This window comes from Uloborus diversus, chromosome 2 (assembly GCF_026930045.1).
Source record: "Uloborus diversus isolate 005 chromosome 2, Udiv.v.3.1, whole genome shotgun sequence".
NCBI lineage: Eukaryota > Metazoa > Arthropoda > Arachnida > Araneae > Uloboridae > Uloborus > Uloborus diversus.
Window position 1 is genome coordinate 59,905,918 of NC_072732.1, and position 24,514 is coordinate 59,930,431.

At 31.1% G+C, this 24,514-nt stretch overlaps 1 protein-coding gene across 2 annotated transcripts in view; it reads left to right on the forward strand.

The window, feature by feature from the left end:
• Positions 1 to 24,514, forward strand: part of LOC129217070 (uncharacterized) — a 119,186-nt gene that overhangs the window by 42,676 nt on the left and 51,996 nt on the right. Inside the window, exon 1 of one of the 2 annotated variants that reach the window (XM_054851317.1) lies at positions 14,310 to 14,458. The exons of the other annotated variant lie outside the window; for it this stretch is intronic. The gene's annotated coding sequence lies outside the window, so the exon portion shown is untranslated. Of the gene's footprint in view, positions 1 to 14,309; positions 14,459 to 24,514 lie in introns of those variants that run through there. 2 annotated transcript variants of the gene reach the window in all.

A 24,514-nucleotide genomic window follows, 5' to 3' on the forward strand; every position in this document is an offset into this window, starting at 1 on the left:
ATAACAATTAAAAGTAATGCATGGATATTGAGATATGTGTGGGGGAAGAAGATGAATAATGCAATACCGATCGCTTTGACCAGTGCAATTAAGGTGTCGGATGCCCTAGATCATATACATTTTGGGGCGCCATGTATTCAAATTTTAGATATAGATTAAAGTAATTTTAGCTATTTGGGGGCCCCTTAATAGCGGCGGCCCTAGGCCACGGCCTAGTTGACTTATTCAGTAATCAGTCTCTGGATCTGTGCATTTGGCTAGATAAAAATAATCTATTCGGCAAAAATGCACCCCCGATATATACATATGTTGTACATTCAAAATGTGGCCCTGAACTTGAAAAATGTACTTAGAAAACGCTCCCTTAATCCTGAGTCTTTCCAAGCTTTCAGAATGACCGATCGGAAGTAGTATATCTTCTTCCTGTTCCGATTTACTTGCCTTCCGGCAGAGAAACCATCGTTTTGGTTTTACTCATCACCAGATGGCGCGCTCAACGAAGCGAGAACTAATGCCACCGAGATCTATCTATTTTGCTTCATTGGTGATGAATCGGAAGAGATAAATCCCGAGCTGAGTTGTCTAGCTGAGGGATCTTCCTAGGGGATTTTTATTCTGCTTAGAACAAAGTGATATTTTTCAACTTTACGATTTGTTGATATATTAAAAAATAAGTACATCACTTATGTACGAATTTTTTGTATTTGACTTGATGTTTGAACCGCTAAAATAAAAAATTTAATTACATGCAGTGAAGATACAAATAGAGAGGTTGAATGATTATTGAAACCCCTCATCTATTGTGCCGTTGAAAAATTCAAAGAATGTTGTTGTGTCATCTGGAAATTATTAAGTAACCCTCCATCCAATTCCTATGAAACATGATATTGTTATTGTTGGTACAAACCAACCTGGGAGCACATTAATACTATGATTAGGATCTGCGTTGCCTTCATAATGCTGCCAGGTTAGGTTTGCCCCAGCTGCAGATATACAGTCAAACCATGCAGTAGCGGATTTTAGGGGGGGGGGAGAGAGAGGTGTTAACCGCGAACTCCTTTTAAAACAAAACTTCGCTTAACGCGAAATAAATGTCCTTCACCGTCAGGTAAGGTAAACATTTTTTGCTAAATCGATCACTCATTTAAGATGAAGACAACTTGAACGAAATCCCTCTTAAGACGAAAATCAAGTTTTTAAGGACAAAATAATAATAGTAATAACAATAATAACAAATGATAATAAATGAATAATAATAAAAACGTAAGTAATAATAATAAATAAATAATAATAAAAAGTAAGAAATAATAATAAACAAATAAATAATAATGATAATGATGATGATGATGATGATAATAATAATAATAAATATTAATAAAAATTAATTAATAATAATAGATAATAATAAAAAATAATAATTTTTAATAAATAATAATTGATAATAATAAATAATAATAAAACAATAAATAATAATTGATAATAATAAATAATAATAAAACAATAAATAATAATAATAAAAATAAATAATAATAAATAAATAATAGTAAATCAATTAATTAATTAATAATAATCATCCCTTCGTAAGTCGATAAAATGAGTGCCAAGCGTGCTCGGGAATAAATAATAGTAAATCAATTAAATAATTAATAATAATCTTCCCTTCGTAGGTCGATAAAATGAGTACCAAGTGTGCTCGGGAACTAAATCCTGGATGGTATAATGCATACGGTTGACCACCTAACTTTAACATCCGGCTTGCATCCCAGAACCCTAAGTCTCAAAAACTGAAATGGGCACTATAGGTCTTGGCCTCCCATGGGATGTTGTGCCACTGAGTTTAATTTTTATAATAATAATAATAATAATAATGACAAAGAAAGAAAAATTAACGAGCTGATGTGCATCACATGACTTCCTTTTACGCTAATTTAATGGTAATAGTGGACTTGGAGTAAGCAAAGAATTTCTTTAAATATTTTCACCACAAGTTTGTTGCGAACTGATGCAAACAAAAAGAGATTAATTTTAACAACATCAGCAATTTTTATGTGATTCAATGGTTGACTCTCTAAATATCACCAATTGTGGCCAAATTGAAACCAGATTTTAAAAAAAACGCCAAATTTTTCAACTAGTTGGCGACAAAACTTGGCGATATATCGCCAAGTGTTTGCCAAATTATAACACCACTTGAGTTAGCATTGAAATTAACAATGATTTTTCCCTAAAAAGACCTCCTTTAAAACATCCGAATGCAACCAAAAAGGGAGGTGCACAACAAGACCCCGTTTAGAGTCTACGTACCAAATTTCAACTTTCTAGGACAAACCATTCTTGAGTTATGCGAGATAAATATGCACATACATAAGTACGTACATACGGACGTCAAGAGAAAACTCGTTGTAATTAACTCGGGGTCGTCAAAATGGATATTTCGGGTGTCTATATATTCTTAAGCATCTATCCACGTGTAGTCGGGTTGGGGAAAAAAATATATTCACTTGGGGGCGAGCAAAATGAAAAATAAGGCCGTTTTTTTTTTTTTTTTTTTCTTTTTGTGAATGCAATACTTTTTTTTTTTTTTTTGTAAAAGGAAGTAAAAAGAAAAAGCCCATTCTTTTACATCAAATATCCATACTAACAAAAACGCGACGCAGAAAATTTATTCTTCCATTCTAATAATTTTTTTTTCACACTAGTTGATTAGACTTAGCATAAATTTCGTATCCAAAATTGAACTATAAATGCTTGTGTGTGCATTTGCATAAATGTTTGTTGGTTCCTATATTTTCCCTGTCGCAAGAACACAAACTTGCTCTGTTTACTCAAAATCCGGTAAACATGAAGATCAGATATCGCGAAAAATTTTGAGGTCACTATCGAGTTCACGTTAACGAAGCTTGATTGTATATAAAACTGTAGGTCATAGTCAAAGTTGCCCAGTTAAGATCCGCGTAGAGCTCACTTTGACTACATTTTGGGTACTATGATTGCTAAAACTTTCTATTTCAAGAATCATACTTCAGCTTAACGATACTAATTAGCACCTAAGAAATGTCTTGTTCTGTTTTTTTTTTTTTTATGGCGTCTTTTTTTTTTTAACATGGCGTATTTTGAGACACATTCTTTATCTTTTTACAATAGTTTATAATCGTATGTTTTATAAAAGTAAGCTTATAGCTGCCTTTTTAATTTGCATCTCAGATTATGTGAGATACTTATATCAGAGATATTCAGTACGTACATGCAAATCATGTATATCCGTACATACATAGAGACGTCACGAGAAAACTCGTAATACTAATGAAATCAGGGATGGTCGGAACGGATATTTCGGCATTCGTACATATATTTGCAGGAGCCGGCGAGCAAAAGAAACATTCAACATTCAGTTAATAGCGAGTAAACCTAAAGCGGCCAAGTTAAAAAGTGGGGATGAATGTTGAAAAATCGGGGTAGACTAAAAAAAGGCAGGCTAAAATTTGAGTGAGAAACTTTTCTGCGATCCCGCACTCCTTCCCATACTTCGTAAAAGGAAGTAAAAAGCTTGCAACATAAGTGCTCATGAAATTTAGATACATTGTCGTCCCATGATGTTCGCAACAGATAAATTAGAAATAAATGAAAGATCTCTGTATTCTACAATAATTATTTACCTTGAGGTTTTTAAATTCATTTCCTGAAAGACTTATTCCCTCATTAAGCACTCTTAGAAGAATATTTAACAACCAGTATCAAACGATTCGCTTTGTCCATCGATATGTCTCATTGCATTAATTCTTAGTTGAGTTTCGATCCATGACAGATTGGTGTGAATTACTTCGTAAATATATCTTTTTCAAGTGTATGGGAACTGACACTTGTGAAAATAGGTGAAGATGACGTGTGTTTAGTTTCAAGGGTTTCACTTGGGTAAAATTACGGTCAAATGTTTTCGATTTAGAATTAATACTGTATTTCCTTATTTGAGTAAGATCTGTTTGCAAACTGCTTGTTTCTGGAACAGAGTATAACTCTGCTCTTGTAAGTCGACCTCCGACATTGACAATGTTTTCCTTTTTTTTTTCGGGTAATTGGAAGGTGTAATTGCTGCGGATTTGAGTTTTTAATACTTTTGTAAAACGAGAGCGAAAGTAATCCAGCTCAATTCAACGCCAATTACCTCTCCATGTTACCGGGAAAAGAGTTACACATTGCCAACGTCGGAGGTAACGTAATTTCCTTTACTCCTAAAGTTGGATGAGATAATTCAAGCTGTAACTGGAAATGAAATATAAGGTAACTTCCTAAAAATTTCACATGGGTACCTACTAAAAAATAATAATTCCTACAAAAGATTACACAATCCAAAATATTTTTTTAATCTCTGATAAATTTGGATTAAAACAAAAATTTACTTCGATATTAAATTTTCTTACGCCTCTCCTAAAAAAACTAGTCAGTTTAACAGCTGTGTTCTTGTATTGGAGGTGCAGTTTGAAGTATATATTATGTGAGAATCATAATAGTTTGACAAATAATCATCGTTATGCTAAATATATACGAAGTACAAGCATTTGCTTATAAAACCTCGTACACTTTCAAAACTTCAGGAAATTTTTAGGATAAATGTTACAGTAAAATATAGTGTTTTCTGTACAGAAAAATTTTACGGTCAATTTTACCAGAAATGGTAAGCGATTTACAGCGCCTATCGGAACACCAAGTGAAAATGGAGCGAGGCACACAATTCTCTATTCCTGTGTTCTCGCCGAGTCCCAATTGGTGAAGGGGTTAAAAAAACCTGTCTGCTAATCAAAGAATCCTAAGTTCAAAACCCGCAGATTGCATTTTGTTCTCTTTTAATCGGCGAAACTAGACACAGCGCTCTGTTTTTTCCTACCACCAAATTTTACAGCAAATAGGTTTTTACGATAAAAAGTACTGGCAACCTGAATGCGTATACTTTTTACGTAAAATGTCAGGCATATTTTTAACAATGGACACCAACTGATGCTGTAAGGAGTAAACAATGAAAAATTGTATATTTCGTCTCTTCACACTTGTTAAATAGTGAGGAGAAGTTTGGTTTAAACATAGGACTTCGCCCACAGCATTTCCAGCTGAATAAGAAAAGAAAAAAACTCAAGTTTAACATATTCCCATTCTTAAGTCTTTATACTTATAGAGAGAAAGTTGGAGTTAAAACTCTCTCATAATAAACTATTACTTACATTTGACAAAAAAGAGTTCATATCGCAAAGGATTTATTTCATAAATCATTAATTCGGGTCAGTCAAGTGAAAGGTAACCTTCCCTAGGGCTTCACTCCTTTGTCACTACTTTCCTACAGGACTATTAAATCTTACCTGTCTTAAAAATACAATAAAATCATCTCTTTAACAGAGTACTGAACTAAAGTCAACTAAACCATTTAAAGCGCATTCCTATATTAAGAACTTTCTCCAAAACTGGAGCAGATAGCTCTAAAGGATAAGCATAAAACGAAATATCTGTCACCACCGGAATTTTTATCAAGAACTTTCACCATTTAACTGCATGTGCAACTTCTATCTCATTATCTTGCGTGTTGGCGTGTAATATCTATTGTTGTCACTCAATCAGGCGTTTCTGCTCGCGAAAGTTGTCATCGCAATTTAAGAGTCGCATTTCTCCGGGCTACTCGCGAGTGGACTGTAACTTTGCTGGAAAGAAGGCAAACTCTTTAAATTGAGGGCAGAAATATGCGTCTTGTTAATTTCTGACATGCACAGGACAGTAGGAGGAAATGAAGTTTTGACCGCCAGCGGTATGCTCATTCAAGTACATCGACCTTAAAAAATGAACGAGATGTAATTGGACTAAACTGCAATTTAAGTCTATGGAAAGTGAATCGTAATTTTTGCTAATCTGTATTTAATTTAATAAGGAAAATAATTTGTTTCGACTCTTGGAATTATGCTTTATTCTACTAACTTACGTGCGATATCTAATTATGTTTTAGCGCATTTGTTTATATTTTTTCCGATAAACATTAACTGCTGAGTACGAACTCTTCAGTCAATAGAAACTGAAAATGTTCCCTGTAAAATGCAAATGAGCCATATATACTTTTTCAGTAAGTTTATTGAATTTTCTTAAGAAGATTTTTGAAAACTATTTATTGGCCAATATATGCAAGAAAAAAAAAGATTTATGCATATAGTGTAGAACTCAAACATGTTGAACTTTCATTTATTGTTCATACATCTGTGTTTAAGTTTTCTTCTTCATTTTCAGTAACTCTAAATCAATAAACATTTAGAAAATTAGTTTGAATTTAGAGAACTTGAATTCAATTAACATTTTTCGCAATCACGAATTGCGATAGAACCTATTTGTTGGGTTTCTTGTTTCTACTAACGACTATTATCGCAACCATAATTTGAATTCAAGACGTCAGAATTCAAACGAATGCCAGAGGCTGGACGTTATGTGCTGGATGTTGGCTGTTGTGTGCTGGATACTATTTTCGCGTAAAAAGGATTTTGTAAAGACGAGAAGGTCGTTTATGAATAAATCGATTCCGAGACATGGACGCCTGCATTATAAGCATAGAAAAAACTCAAAGGACCGGCTTCCTTCAACGGTCAAGTGAAAACAATAAGCATTTCGTGATTGTTCAATAACAAACATTTTTTTTTTTTTTTTTGGAAATTGTATTTAGTCACCATCAAACATATTCATTGCATGACATAACCACTGATGCCAAGTACTCGTTAATGGTCAAAATACAATTTTACAATTTTTTCTTTCGGACTTGAGGTTTATTAAGAAAAACATGTTTCAATTTACTTTTCCGACCATCATCTGCACATGAGCTAACGTTTATAGTACACCGCTGAAGCTGAGGTCACGCACTACAATCGTAGTGATAAGTCGAAGGCTACTTTGCCATGGTAAGCACGGAAGTCGTATATACACTGCTTATCAAAATTCAGTTATTGTATAGAAGAGCGTTTTGTAACGTAATTCATCTAAATGCAATGTATTGCGGTCATTTGTGAATGATTTATTTTTTTTTAATTCTTAAAAAGCGACATCTAAATTAAGTATATGGAGGCGTAAAACTTTGAAAAGTAATATCTCACTTTGAGTTTGGCTGCAGATACTTTTGTGCTTATCACGGAAGTAACTGCATCGAACAGACATATTTAAAAAATGTGGGTAATGTGTTGCTCTTGAATAATAAAAAACAACATCCATGAACTGTACTTGATTTGTTTTTATGATCTACAACTAATGACGTAAAGTATAGACTTCGTGATATCACGTGTTGAATTTCGTATCATTCTTTATTTTCAAAAAACAAGCCGACAATAGTCCATTTCTTTAAAATAAAAAAAAATGAGCACCTAATATTCTGTGCCCATGTTCTTTTCAAATCAAAACGTTAGGTCATGCTATGCTTATATTATGCGCTTGCCTTTCAAATAATTGATAAAAGATTTCGAAATTAAGTATATGTGCAGATGCCGTTTGTGTCGACCAAATGATCCTAAATAAAGAAGAAACGAGCTGGTGTGTAACGAGATACTGTGGTGAACAAATATTTTACATTTTTGTTTAAGACATTCAAAGGAAACTTCAGTCGGGTAAAAGCGTATCTCTGAATGGAAACTTGTAACGATGACAGTTTAGAACATTTTCTTCTTTTCAATGTATAGCGAAGTTCTTCAGACATGATTTGACCACCGTCGTCAATTCAACGAATCTAATTCCTTAGTTGGTAATTTCCTCAAGATTTTAGGAAGGAAACTCTAGTATTTCGTGTCAAAGGAAGTGGAGTGGTCAAGAAGATAAAATCATCTGTGTCTACTCGTGATAAATTTAAGGGAAGAGCTACTATGCGTCAAGCGTCACATATGAGTATGCCGGAGCAGTATTGATCCAATCTGGAGACATGAAGTTTAGCTATTTGAGATCGTGGCCTAGAGGAAATCTAGCAAAATATCATTCTGATAATATCACCACAGATGTGACATCATGACCATTAAGCTATGGTTAAAACCTACGTAAAAAGGTATGCATCAGAGATCATTGGAAAGACGTACTGACAATTATTAACCACTATTTATATGAAACATTCACATGCAATATCAAGCTTTCATAAAAGATGTTTCTTAAATTTATGAAATTAAACAGGAATGTTTCATTAATTTTGAACTTTTCATTCAATTAAAAATAGTTTTTTTACAATGGAATAGATTTTTAATTGCACAAAAAATGTAATTACTTGTTTATTGAAGAACCATATTTTAAATAACAAACAACAACAGCAGATATCATTATAATAATATCACCAAAGATGCGACATCAGGACCATTAAACTATCAAAAGAAATACATCAGAGATTACTGGAAAGGCTCAACCGACAATAATTAACCACTATTGACCACTACTAACATTCATAAGCAATATCAAGCTTTCATCAAAGATGTTTCCTATTTTTATGAAAGCAAACAGAAATGTTTCATTAGTTTTGAACTTATCAATCAATTAAAAATAAATTTTTTTTAATGGAATGGATTTTTATTTGCACAAAAACTGGATTACTTGCTTATTGAAGCAACATATTTTATTAGTGCAGAAAGAACAGTTCATTTAGTCTAAAATGTTTTCTAGAAAGGGATTGTTTTACTTCTACCATCTTGGAAATTTCGTTGAATAACTTCTAAATTACCATTATAATTTTTAATTAGAACACATCTGCACAAGTTTTTTTTTTTTTTTGCATGCGCATTAGATTCAGCTACTAAAAAAGACGTGATTTGTTTGATGTACAAATGAAAAGAGAGCAATATTCAATATGTATACTATACAGCGGTTTTTATACGTTACAAATTTGGAAGATTTTACTCATAATGTTTAAAACTGAACACAAAAAAATGTGACATTTTAAATTAAAGCTTTGATTACTTTCACAAATTATGCCCTAAGTGTTGAAAATTATAAAATATCTTAGGAAAATTCCAATTACTCATTATTGCATAAGCGGGTACATGTTGAACAGCAAGCAGTTTTTTGTCCTTCAAAAATGCATACAAGAATCAAAAGTCGGAAAATATTGCAATATTGTCACATAGAGTGCTCTGTTTTGCAACAGTATTTCATGAAACTATTCATAAAGGTATGTTGAAAACTGAGTAAAAGGCTTTCTACAAAAAATGTGTAGAAGTAAGTAGGAGGGAGATTCTTCAGTCCAGAAGCCATGACACACCAAATCAATTGCAGAACTTTATTGATCTTAACTCTTAACAGGGGAGGTGCAGTCTCACAAACCGCTCAAAAGTTCATCCGATCACCCCTATTTCATTTTCAGTCCGATTGAATGGTTTTTCCCAATAGCTTTTTGATTTGTGACCTTGAACACCCCCTTGCTTATCAGTATCTTTAGACAAGTGCATCTGGTTTAAATTTTATTGAATTCTTAGAAGCGGTCTGTGAGACCGCACCTGCTCTTCAGTGTTATAATTTTCGGCAGAAGTAGACATAGCTCTTAAAGTTAAAAACCGCGGATATAGGTTCATTTAGTCTTATCCGCGTTATCTGGAAGAGATGCAAAATATTCTAGATGAGGTTAAGGGTTGTTTGAAAGGTTCACAAACGTTACGCAATGATGTTCTAGGACAAATGAAGGCTGAATTATTCCTCGAAATACGACGCGAAATACTAGCAGTTAAAAGACGCTCAAAAATTTCCCGTAACGTGATATAACGAATTTTCTGATACTAAAATGTTCTGTGTATATTAAAGAACTAAAATGAAATCATTAATAAATAATAGATTCGTTTTTAATAGGAATAGATATTTATTTATTACAGCATATGATTTTCTCGAAAAATCTTAAAACTCTAGAAAAATTTCCTCGAAAAAGGTATATTTCGAATAAAAATTCAAAAATATTTTTTCCCCTTGCTAATAAAACTTCAAAGAATATCTGTGAACAATTAGAGGAATATATCATAATTACACGATTTTTTAAAAATTTGCAAATAGAGCGATCTTTGAGATCTCACGGCCCCTGTTATATCCTACTTTTCCACCTCCCCTGTTACGGGTTAACTTCGCGTGCTCAACAATGCCATGTTTTTCATAAATAATACCGCTATGTAACGCTATGTTTACCGCTTTCATTTATTTCTTTTTCTTTTTTTTTTCTTGCACATTACATGATAACTACAAGAGAAAGCGTTACTTATATGCTATCCTTCTCTCCACTCAACACGATTTTGTTGAAAACTGTCTGTTCTAAAAAATACCATATCGTTCTTCTCATTCAGCCCAAGGTCATCTAACCGATAATTTCCAAAGTAAATAAGTCGCAATCTAATCATAACCATGGCTAACAAGCCGTAACCAAAACTTCTTTCCGAGCACCTAAAGAAAATTCTGGCGGGGAACCGACAACAAGTGATCGCTTTATTAGCATTGTTCCTCGACAATAAGTTAGAATTCCTTTTTTCCCCGGTTTAGATAAAAGGGTAAGCTTCATTAAACAAAGAAATTTTGATTTTCTTTCATTGCACTCTTCTTTATCTCCCAGCCTCTTGCTTTCTTACACCGTCCTGAGGCACTGTCTTCCGAAAAGCAACAACTGAAGAATGTTACTCGAGATGGGCCTGCTTTTTATTCCAAAACAATCGCCAGGAATGCCATTAATAGAATTAAGCAGAGCAATTAATGCTTTGTATTCTAAGGAGCGGAAACAGGGACTATTCCTACTGCTTTCCTTTCCTTTGTACTACAAGATTGATAAGGACTCATTGAAATCGTGTTTACAAAGGGAACAATGGTAATAATTAATTTCAACTTAGATAATGATATTTAGAACAAGGCAACGCAAATGGAAACTTGTACACAGAGCATAAATAACGAAGCTGGGTTACATTGCACTTATTTGCATTTAACATTTTTACATTTCCAAGTGTCTTTTTCAAAATGTGAAAAAAGGAATTGAATAAATTACGAAACTGAGATTAAAACCTGCTATGCATTGTAATCTAGAGAACTTTTAATTATTTCGAAAATAAAAATACCATTGTATTTCTTCTTACTATATGACTATTTTTTAAACACTTACAAAGAAATGGGAAAGAAAACTAGGTAAAAGAAATTAATATTAACTAGTGTGGATGATGATTCCACCAATGGATCAATGTCCCACGTTTATATCTGTAAATATATATATCAAAGAAGTAATTTTTTTGTCATGTGGTATACTGTAAGTATGCTTAGACTGAGTGAAGACATTAATGTTATGGTGATATAACTCCACGTTATAACGTTTTTTAAGAAAAAGTGTAGACTTTGTTTATCCTACTCGGTAAAATGTACTGGGAATACTGATCTAAAAATGGATCAAATTTCATGATATTTATGTTATAAGATGTTTTGTAAAACTACTCTCAAGTCATAAATTTACTTTTCACTCACATGATAGGAAAAATTACTTGGAATATTAATAAGTCATTAAATTAATCTTAAATTTCAAGTGTATATGCACAAATGTAATACTGTGCGTAGAAATACCTCTATTCCTCCTCTCACCCAGAAATTTTATAGTTTCAAGAAATTCCTTGAGCATGAGTTTTAAATAAAAGCATCTGGGTCATTCTTCAAACAGTGTAACTTTTCTGTCACACGCCTTTTACAGTAAGAACTTTAATTCATTTACGCAATGATTTTTAATTTCATCAAAAATATATCTATTTAAACCTGCCAACAATTTTTTAATAATAATTTTTATTTTAGTATATTTTTGGTTCACAACATGTGAATTCTCAGTTGTGAGATTTTTGTCGAAAAACAAGAAGATAGATTTTGCTTTAAAAACTTAGTGCGGTTACTCTGACTTCTCCCCTCCGTGAACTTGAATTTCAGTGATGTAAATTAATGTTAAATAAGAAGTGAGCATGTTTTTATATGCTTAACATGTGCAGATTATAGCAACGAAAGAAAAAAAAATTCCATGAAAAATTGTATCTATTAGGCCAATATTAATGGAAAGATCCTCACCTCCGTGAATCTCACCTCCATGACAGACCTTATCAATGTCATTATTTCTGAGGTGAAAATAACTGATGGAGTTGAAATATATCAATAATAAGCATTGTACCAAAATTATAAATTGCCAGCATATCCTCCAATTTACAAAATACTATTTTTAACATATATTTGAAACTACTAATTAAGCCGTAGTTTAAATTAAGAGAGCTTAATATTAGATTCCCACTGATCATTGAAACAGCTGACTGTTTGCACAACTAACAAAATTACTACTTTGATATTAAATTGGCCTCGATTTTTAAACATTAAAAGGTTTTTTTTTTATTTCCGTGAAAAAAATATTTTTTTAATTATGAGTAAAATAATTGGAACTTAGCTTGGCTATTGTTTATGGTTACTTCTAGTAGGTAACACTTTCATGTAAGAATGAAAAATAAAGAAAACAAAAGGTTTCGAAATTGAAAAATATTTGCGTTCAAAAGTTACGTTTTCTGGAGAATGACCCATATACAGGGATATGTAACATGTAATATTATCTAAGAAATTATTGGAAATTTTAACTATAAAAATTAGAGTAAATATTTCAGTAAAATTTTTATGAGTAGTATTCTTTCTTGCTAAGCGCAAAAATCGTATTTCCACTTTTTATAAAAATTAAAACTTTAAATGTCAGTTTCTCATTTTAAACTCGGCTACAGATACGACTTTTGCGCTTATCACGGCAGTATTTGTACTTAAATACTTCGAACACGGCTGAGTTTTCGCTCGCTTTTATTGTCACAGATACGAGTGAAATGCAGAATTGAGCAGATTGATGTGTGCCCGAAATAATGCTCAGAGTAGTAGGTAACGTAATTCATGTGTAAAATGATCTGCTACATAAAAATAGTTCGAATTATTAACGTATTTTTACAAGTAAAAAAAAAAAGAGTCAAAATATTTTGTCATTTTCCAGTAAAACTCGATAAGCTTGTGCTTCACTGTACCTTTCGTGATTTACTGATATGGGAGGATTACGGGAGGATTATTACTTTTATCGTTACAGTATACATATTTTTATAAAAAGGTCGTTAAAGAAAAAAGGGTAGAATTTGTAAAAATTTATAAATGCTGTATAAACTCTTAAAACCTCAGTTTTTGCTTTTACGATATGGCCAAAAATAGATGAAACAACAGTATTATCCGAAAATAAATGCTTCAAAAACGCAAATGGAGAGGTTATATTTCTTTTATGTGTTATGGACCATGTAGAACTACTGAAATTGAAGGAGGGCTTGACATATGTTCACAAAACAGTAAGAAACTACTAAATTCCAGGCCTCCAAATAAATTTTGACCGTTTCTTTGAACTAAATTCATATTTAAGGAATCCTTTGATTTTCTTCAATATTAGAGGCAGTTATGTGCCTTTTTGATTCCTGAAGTAAAACGTTGCATAAGATGGGAAAGTTTCAGATCATAATTTTGCTCACAGAAGTTAACTCTTATTTATCGAATAAATTATATTAATCTAATCATTATGGGAGAAAGTAAAAACTGAAGTAGTGAAATTAATCGTATTACCTCGTAAAAAAACCGCTCATTTGAAAAATGACACATTTTAAAGTTCGTTGTTCTGTCCATGATTCGTCTTTTTCAGTAACTCGAAAATGAGTAAGACAATAAAGCTTATAGAAACAATTGAACTTTTATGCAAAGTATTTTGTCAAAAAAATTTAGTAATTATTTCTCAAAGGTCAATAAATCAGTTGAAATAACTTCTTGAATAGGGAAAAAATCTTACTCCCGTTGTCGCAAAAAATATTAATTTAAAGAGAAAGTTTATACACTATGTTCATCGTCTCTTCCATCAGACACTGAAAGCGAACGAAATATGCATCCCGATTAGCACAGAGATGGGTTCAAAAAAAGAATAAATCCTCAAACCCCATTCACACACCTGTCGGTTCGTTGCAGCTGACAAAACGAAACTGCGAAATAAAGTCAATTAAAAACCACTTGCGTTGCATAAAAACGGATATTTCGTTCCGTATCAGAAAACGCTATCTGCGAACATAATGAAACGCAAAATAGGAAAAAGAGAAATCCCCATCCCCATCCGCTTGCATCGCTTACTCAAATAGAAAAGTGCCCCAAAACTAGAGGTCGAAAAGTACATCCCGAGTTCGTTTGTTTCTCTTTTTCCTCTGCAAAAAATAATAAACTGAAGCGAACGCGCGCGAAAAGGTTTGACAATGAAATCAAGATTCACGAGTTTCACTTTCTCTGTAACTGTCGCTGAGTTTGCACGCCTGTGTTGTTGTTCCAGTTTTCAGTGAGGCTGAGCTGCGATCATGCCGACTTGGGCTGAAGATGCTTTCGCTCTTTGCCAAGGACGTGTTTTCTAAGCAATTGGCCGAAGGAGATTGATGGTTGTTAGATGAATAGATCGGTAAGTGACCTTTCCTAGCCTTGCATCAAATCCAAGTTACTTGTGACGCACTCTGATGTGTAGCATCGTGTATCAGATATTTTTATGATCAAAAAATGTTTTCAGTTTGAAATGTTAAGTAAATTTTAAAATTATCTTATTCATATAAAGGATTTTGAAATAATTGTTTTCTAAACAATTAACTTTTAGCTGATAAAATATACTGACTTGCCAACCGGGGGGGATTTTGTATTGTAATTTTTATACTATTGAATGTTTCAATGCGAGTTATTGTGTTTTTTTTTTCTGGAGTCAAACAGTCCAATAATTGTTCTGTGTAAAATTTTTACTACTTGTGTAAAATTAATTTGTAAATATTTCTGTTAATACATATTTGTGTTTGTACTCCATACTAAACCAATTAAAAAACACTACGGACAGTGCCTTTGGCGCTCTTTAGTGTGAATTTAATACTAACTCGTGTTGAACTATAGTCAAGATTTTCTTAATATTTTGTTATGAAGTTTGTAATTTATGTTTTATAATTTGTAAGTTTTTTTTAACTTTACTTTTTTAATTTTGCTTACTGTTATGTATGTGTATTTTGTTTGTTAATAAATTTTATCTTATCTTTATCTTTATCTAAACAATTAACCGAAGGAGATCAATGAATGTTAGGTGAATTAATCGGCAAAAAATCTTTCCTGGCCTTGCATCAAATCCAAGTTACTTGTGCCGCACTCTGATGTGTAGTATTGTGTATTTATTTTTATGATCAAACGTGTTTTTAGTTTGAAAATTTAAGTAAATTTTAAAATTACCTCATTCATGTAAAGGATTTTAAAATTACTTGTTTTTTAAACAATTGACCGATTGATTGACAAATGTTAGGTGAATTCATCGGTAAGGGAACTTTCCTGGTCTTATATCAAAACCAACTTACTTGTGCCGCACTCTGATGTGTAGTATCGTGTTTCAGATATTTTTACGATCAAAAAATATCTTTAGTTTGAAATGTTAAGTAAATTTTAAAATTACCTCATTCACATTAAGGGTTTTGAAATTACTTGTTTTCTAAACAATTGATCAAAAGAGATTAATGGTTGTTAGATGATTTCATCGGTAAGTGACATTTCCTGCTGGTCTTGAATCAAATCCAACTTACTTGTGCCGCACTCTGATGTGTAATATCGTGTTTCAGATATTTTTATGATCGAAAAATATTTTTAGTTTGAAATGTTAAATAAATTTTAAAATTAGCTCATTCATTTAAGCGATTTTAAAATTACTTGTTTTCTAAACAATTGACCAAAAGAGATCAATGAATGTTAGGTAAAATCACCAGTAAGTGACCTTTCCTGGTCTTGCATCAAATCCAACTTACTTGTGCCGCACTCTGATCTGTAGTATCGTGATTCAGATATTTTTATAATCAAAAAATATTTTCAGTTTGAAATAATGATAAGTAAGTTTTAAAATTACCTTATTCAATATAAAGGATTTTAAAAGGACTTGTTTTCTAAACAGTTGACCAAAAGAGATCAATGAATGTTTGGTGAATTTATCGGTAAGGGACCTTTCCTGGCCTTGCATTAAATCCAAGTTACATGTGCCACACTCCGGTGTGTAGGATCGTGTTTCAAATATTTTTGTGATCAGAAAATATCTTCAGTTTGAAATGTTAATTTAAATTTTAAAATTATCTCATTTATGTAAAGGATTTTTAAAGGACTTGTTTTCTAAACAATTGACCAAAAGAGATTAATGGTTGTTAGTTGAATTCATCGGTAAGTGACCTTAATGGTCTTGCGTTAAATTCCAGTTACTTGTGCCCCACTCCGATACGTGGTATCGCGATTCAGATATTTTTATGATATAAAAAAAAATTTAGTTTGAAAGATTAATTAAATTTTCAAATAACCTCATTCATATAAATTATCTTAAGTTTTTAGTGCATGTACAATTTTCGATCCCAGGTTGAGTTAGTATTACAAATGTTAGTATGTTTTCAACCCGACTTCCGCGGAACACAAGGGTTTCTTTTAACTTTGATAAGGGTTTCGCAAGTGACTACTATTGTCTTAATCAGAGAGAAAACGATTTTGTGACATTTTAATTTTTTTTTAAACATTAAATTTCTTGATGTGGTTTGTTTACAAAAAAAAAATAGTTGCTTCTGCTTATTGTTCATATAGAATATTCATAGATACCAACAAAAAACCCATTAGTTATCTTACCATTTATGATCTTATAAGATGTTTGTATTGTTATAAAATAAACAAGCAGTAATAATTTTGTAAATATGAGTATAATTACATAATTTTTGATATCCTAATATTTCCTGCTCTTTGATCAAGAGGTTCCTTCAGCGGGTCCCCCAAAGTGTTAAAAGGTTGCATTTCCCGGCATTAGATACAAACAAATAGATTAAGAGAAACTGATTTTCTAACAGACTAACAGAGATTATTAATGGTCTGACAGAGAAATTTACAATGCTTAAAACTAATATTAGATTTTTTTTTTTTTTTTTTTTTTTTCATTTTACAGCATTGAAACCTTTTGCTCCTACTTTTACCCTGTGTGCAAACCCACGCATTAGTTTCCTGCTTAGACCCAATGCTTCACATGACTCTTAACAAACGCATTTGGAACTCCGATACAATTTAATTGTCTCCCTCTATATTACTCAGAATATGAACCGTTCTACGAAAAACGGTAAATTATAAACTCGGACGGGACGAAGAATATATTTCATTAAAAATAATACTTTAAAAGGGTAATGATAAAAATGTTATTGTTTGACACATTACAAACGAATGTGTGATCCTTAAGCAAAAGATGTCGTCATTACTTTGTTAAATAATTACTTTTTAATAAAATATATGAACGTCACGTGCGGGACAAGTGACTACTTTTTCATGGAGTGTCACAATACATATTTTTTTTAATGATTTAAATTATTGTTTCCTTTACATTGGGACATTTTCTCTCAAAATCTTTAATTTATATTAACATTAATACATTAATCGAGCAAAAATATTAACTATTTCATACCGCAAGTTACAAGAGGTTGACTTTGGATGTCCCGCACGTGACGCATGCCAATAAATTAAGCTTTAAGAAACAAAATTGTTTAATAAAAACATAAGTGTGTCATGAGTATCTTTGTATCAAATGTATAGATTGAAAATTTTGCTTACCCCAATTTAATTAAAATATTAAGAGATATGACAGAATGTTAATGAAATTTAAGAGCATTGTTGTCCCGCACGTGGCAGTGGAATGGTCCATATTCTCTCTTTCGATCTTTTTCTCACTGTATATTTAGATTTTACTTTTAAGCAAACAGAAAACCAAAGACAACTTTCAGCGCAAGTATTGCTGTATATTTTTAAATTATGTCATGCGCAAAAAATTATTTAAAAGCCTTTCAAAATCAATATTTGTTAATTTTTCTTTCTTTGTTACACATTAACTCATCCGTTAAATTTGACCAAAAAAAAAAAAAACTTCCACGCATTGATACTCCATATTATTCCATTTATAATTGAAAGAAATAATTCTAAGCCTAAAGCTCTGCTGCTACTGTCAGCCGCAATGTCCAAAGAAAGGACTTGACATTCAAACAAAATGACATGAAAGAAAAAATGCAAATGTACCTCAAGATCAACTTCAGGAGATTTTGTTTTTTAATGTTTGAAAGACTAATTATATAAATGCAAGAAAACGTTGGATTTTTGATTATACAACCGCAGAATATATACGATTACGCAACTGTATTCTGATAACCATTGAACAAATTTCTGCGGTTTATAACCAAACGTTTCCAAACCACAGTGGGTTTAGATTCTGAGCTCGTTGTATCTCGTTCCGTTCTAATAGAAAAAGCTCCACAAAGTCATAACTATAAAAACTTACATAGGACTCTAAAACTATTTAATTCTTCTTAAAATGTTTCCAGTTATGGTTAATTTATTCCAAATAAAATGAGTTGATTCTAACTCGTTTAACACCAACTGCTGGTCTTAATTTTGAACTCAATTTGACTTAATTTTGTAACTTTGGAAGATTAAAAATAGTCTTAATTTCCTGTCTCAAAAGCGTGTATTTTTGGACATGATTTAAAATTCTCAGTCTCTTTTCATGATGTTATTTTGATTTCTGACTTAAATTTTTAATTAATACTGAAAGTGTTCTTGATACCCGAAACCTTTTAATGAGCAACTTTCTGCTATTTACTACTTATATAAAAGCTTCCGCAGTAAATATTGTATTTCTAAAGGCCTTAATTAGCGGATTTCGCCATTAAGAGCGTCTCAGTTTTGGGGTCAAAAAAACCTTTCATTCCAAAAATCGATAATTTTCAAAAGTCTATTTTACTTGCAACGCCACAATATATGCAGATATAAATAGTTAACATAATTCTGTGTTTGAAAATTAAGGGATAGCAGAAGCGAAGTAAAAATGAAAATAGAAAGTTTGGACTTTCCCCTTCCTTAAACATGATCGTCTGCGTTTTGCTTTTTTTTCCAATTATAGCTTTCGAGCAACATATGTTCTTCCTGATTTTCATGAAAACTCACCGGGGCATGAAACAGGAATATTTTTATCGATTGACAGCTCTTAACTACTTAAAACCACCTCGAAATTCGCTTTGGAAATGTGTGACATAATGGCAGTAGCTATTAGGATGCAATTTTGTGCTTGACAAAATTGTGTTATTTTTTATGAATTCAAAAAGGCTTGAATTCCTTTGATTGTATCCAAACTTTAATTGATTTTTAAAAATAAATTGAATTAGGGGAATGTGGGGCAAAGTGAAATGGCTAAGTTGACTGAGTTTTTTCAAACTGAACCAATTGGAAATTGTTCTTGAAAATTACAATACAAAAAAAAAAGAACATTGTATTTCGTAATAAAACTTGCATTGAAACATTATTATTTATTATTATTATTATTATTATTATTATTATTTTGGTAGTAATTTTTGAGCCTTCAAAAAAAAGTGGAAAATTTTCAATATTTTTTTTATGGGGCAAAAAAAATTAAATATTTTTGTAATGAAATATTTTCTATTTAATTATAAAAATTGTTTTTGATCAAATGAGGTAAAAAAAAATGAAATATTTTTGTAATGAAATATTTTCTATTTAATTACAGAAAGTGTTTTTCATCAAATGAATCTGTAATCAAAATTTTGACTGAATAAATGAAAAGAAAATGGAACAATAAACAAATAATTTAATTATCAATTAATTAATATATGAAGAAAAACAAATGAGGGAGTAAAAGAGTAAATGAGTAGGAAACTAAGGGAATGGATGAATAAATAAGTGAATTACTAAATGAAGGAATGTAAATGACGTAATTAATAAATGAATACGTAAATGTTTCAATAAATAATTGAGTGAGTAAACGAAATAACTATTTCACTTTGCCCCATCCACTTTGCCCCGCATGTACTCGACTAATTCAGCAAAATATTTAAAATACAAATAACAAATAAGCTTAATATTAACTAAATAAATATTGTACCTCATATTAAAAGTTCTCAATTCGTATTTAAAATGGTAATAACAAGAACTTTATTATTTTATAATATCAAAAATAATGTTTGACTTTTGACCAATATTACAATAAGAGTTTCAATTTTTGAAAATTCCCTGTATTGTCATAAGTTTCAATCATCGTCGGTATTTTTTTCCTGACTGGAGTAGACTATATGTGCAACTGTAATGTTAAAATATTACCAGATAGGTGGTGCTAAGCGCAGAGTAAATATCTCACCTTTTCACTTTGCCCCACATTTCCCTACTTCCCTAATAAAATACAAAAATCCATCGCTTCTTTCTCATTGCTGGGTCATTCCATACGAAATGAGCAAAATTCACAAAAAGTGGTAGCCGCATGGTAACAGACTTTTATGAAATTTGACATACAGAGGTTCCTTTTATGCCTATATAAAAGTACTTAAAATATTTTTGCTTAATGGTATTTTTTATTTGAATAGTTACATGCGATTGAAAATTGGTCAAATCGAACAGCATCCTTATAAATGCTAAATGTTGCATTTTTGAAGGCTTGTATCTCATTAACTATTTAATGAAAACATAAAAGTTATATGTTGTTGCAATCTATGCAATAGGTTAATCAATCTGATAACAGTCAAATTTTCAAAGATTATAGTTAACTTTTAACCGAGTTTCAAAAACTGAAAATATTTCAATTTTCTCATAATTAAGCATTTTATTTTTCAATCTCAATCTTTAAGAAATGCATTAGCTTTGATGAAATTAATACCCAATAATGTGCTAAGTATCATAAAAGAAATACCTTACTTTTGAAGTTGTATTTTAACTCCTTTGTCTTCAAAATCAGTTTTAAACTAAGTGACATTTTGTAAAATGATGATTTTCCCCTTCACATAGACACAAAAAATCAAATGAGGGAAAGTTCAAACAACTTTAAAATTTTGCAAGAATATAGAGCTGTGTTTCTACTATTTGCTTGAAGAAACTTGAAATTGGTTTTTGATTTCCAAACGTAAAATAAAATTCAGAAAAATAGCATTTTCTTTGTGTTTTATGGGTCAATCCATACAAGTTCAACGGATGGGTGAGCTCGACTATTTTCAATTTTTTTGAAATTCATATTCCTAAAAGCTGCATATAAAAGATGTTTAAAACCACTTTTATTTTTTCTCTCAACTGGACCTCTGATTTTTTAGAGGTCATCAAAACAGATTTTCGTAGTCAAAAATGGGACTTATAGACCTTTGCATTTTGGCCAAAATCTATTTGAATTACATTTATGGCAGTTAATTTAACGCTTTGATGCTAAAATGCATACGTTGATAGTCTTACGTGCTGAGTTACGTAGGTGTATATTAATAATTAAAATGATGGCAACACGTTAAAGTTCAAGGTCAAATGTAAAAATTTTACTGATTTTAAAGCGGGATAACTCGCGTAGGGGACGGAAATACAAAATGAAATACGGCAAAAACTAATCACTGGAACCATGCTAAAAATAATATGTAACTGTTGCTGTGTGTTTGTGTACCCTTTATAGATTACAGCTCCTCAAAAATCAGGAAAAATGACATTTTAGACCACTGTAAACCAAAAGGGGATTTAAAAATAAAATTTCTTGGCCAATTGAATATTCCACTCAAGTACTATACATGTTATGTATATTGTTTTTTTGTAATTGGTTTGTAAAAAAGTTACAGGTCTTTGAAATTAAGCAATTTTGCTAGTCAATTCACACACTAAAACAGAAATAAAAAGTGTGAAAACTTCATTGCACCTTCTTAGATTACGTATATTGTGCCCTATATAATACATTATACCGAAAAAACATGTTGTAATTTTCAAAATAATTGTTTTAATTTGATAACTTAGAAATATTTGGACATGAATGAGTAGTTTATACTGTATAAAACTTGTATGGATTGACCCTTATGTGAAATTACGAGAATTCAAAGAACTAGATAAACGACTAAATGATGCAAAAGCAAGTATATCTAACATATGTTTCAATTTTTAAAAAATGTACTCGTATAATATGAATTTTATAAAAAAAAATTTGCGGATAAAAATTATATATCAAGTAATAATAATACATAATAATAACTTCAACACATGCATCAAAAGAAATGTCGTTTCTTTTTTCTTTCTCTATTTGCTCTGTGAAAAAAAATTCTTTCAATCTGGCTAAAAATTTGTAGCTCATTTTTTGTAGAAATATCCAGTTGAAGACATTAATAGTACTTTCATTAATGTATTTAAAGTAGTTTCAGACAAATATCATCTTTAATCGGTCATGTGTACTACGGTGACGGTTCATGTGGATTCAGTAACTTGAGAAAATCATTTATCTGAAAAACTATCGATGCATTCAATCATTGTGTAGAAAAATATTACCTAGTCATAAATAGTTACGATATATATATGACAAACAAATGAAATAATTGATGTTGGATTTAGGCCTGATCTCTAAATTATTTCGCTTCAAACATATGCTCATTTCAGTGATGACTGAAATAAGTGCGAGACAAAGAGTTTAGGTGTTCAATTGTTAATTGAAATGAAACGATGATAATTTCATATTTCCTAGGCAGTTATCGGTACTTCAATTAATTGCTATTGAACCTAACTTTCAAGGTTGATAAGTTTTACTGATGAGACAAAAAAAAAAAAAAACTATTTGCTGGCAGAAGAAGAAAATATCTTGCAGCTATAAGTGGATTATTGTATGTCGTATGAATACTTGTTCATACGGATAATAGTAGGATAGTTTTATCAATGCCATAATAATCACTATTGCCATAGATAGTAGAAAGAAAAGCCAGTTGTTTTCCATTGAAAATTATATTTATTGTGGCAAATGTTGTTAAACTGACAGTTTTTATTCTGGAAGGAAAAGCTATAACTAAAATAGAGACGAGTTTCGCTATTGTGAATTAGACGAGATGGTCCTCTGCCCATATCTTTAATTTAGTATGTTCTTTAAGAGCGGTTTTTTTTTTCCTACATCACGAATGGAGAGAGAAAATCAACACAATAATTAAGGAAACATTTCAACAAGTACTTCAGAAAGAAATGGTTAGTTTTGCTAAACTTACAATAAAAAGAAGTAACTAATGAAATTTTACCTTAGTTCAAGTTACTCTAGTTACAAAAATACGCTGATTCCAATGATTAAAATTTAGTAGCATCTAAAAAACACTTCAATATATATAACGTAAAAAAATTGAATAAATTTAGAGCATTCCCTAATCTTCAAAAAAACATCTAAAATAGAGGAAAAAATTAAATTTTCGGAAATTTTTGATTTTTTAATGTACGATTTCGTCATCACCAAATTCATAAACAATTACTAAATTAGAGCAAATGGTTAGTTATAGATAGTTTTTCAATCTGATTCATTTTTACTGTTATTTTTCATTAAAAAAGCTAGAAGAGTGATTTGAAATCTGAAGTAAATTGGCAGAATTTCAATCTTTGTTAATATCTCAGATTCAAAAAAAAAGATCCGAATAAATTTTACTTTGCTCTTTCCCAATAGAGATTTGTTTATAGAATGTGGAAATATTTATTTATTTTTTATGTGTACGTTTATAACTTATGGAGTTACTAAGTCACAAACTGGCTGCAATGAACTCTGACAATTTAGGCTTAGCGTAAGCATCAACTTCTAATTTCAATAACAAAGCAACAAACAGTTTTTAAACTTCCATACTTTGCATTCCCTCATGGATATGCATAGTTTACCTAAATAAAAACCATCATTGAAATCTGTGACATGTCAGTCACAGCTGATTTGCTCATTTCGCATGGAATGACACTGCTTCTTCTCTCTTTTTATAATTTCATATCAAAAGTTGTTAGAAGTTGGCGCTAGAAGTGGAAAACTACGTACATCTAACTTGGAGTTACAAAAGACTAGTCCGCAGAAACGATACCAAGCAGCAAAACCAGATGTGTGTTTTTCAGCTACACATGGAAGTAGATTTTCTCCCGCACACTGGAAGGCTTAAAAATAATGAGTTGAAAACTGAGCTCTCCTCGAAATATTTTCAAAATCTACTGTTTAAGTAACACCCTCTTACCTTACTTTTCGACAACTGTCCCTCCTGAATGTACAATCCACACCACTGAACAACTTTTCGTTGTTTATTTCTTGTCCTTTTGTTGCAAATAAAATATGTTCAAACGAGTGAAACAATGCGAAAACAATTGAGTAACAGTAGAAAACGAAAAAGTAATCAACTGTTGCTAATTAGTTTTTTAATTAGAAGTAGGTAAATAAGGCCACCTTATGCTGTGAAAAACCTCCTTTTTTCATTTCTGGCAAAGAATAAAAAGAAAGTTTTAAAAATTTTAAAAAAGATGGACTTTTAAAAATTAGCAGAAAATCGTATGTTAAAATTTTATGTTGCGTGAAATAAAGCTAGGAAAACTTCTCTTTCTAAGCTTGAAAGAGAGATAGAGTTTCAAAATCAAAAACATGTGTAAAACATGTAAAAATTCTATTTCACTATGAAATAGAAAGATTAGGTTGTATGTATTTGAT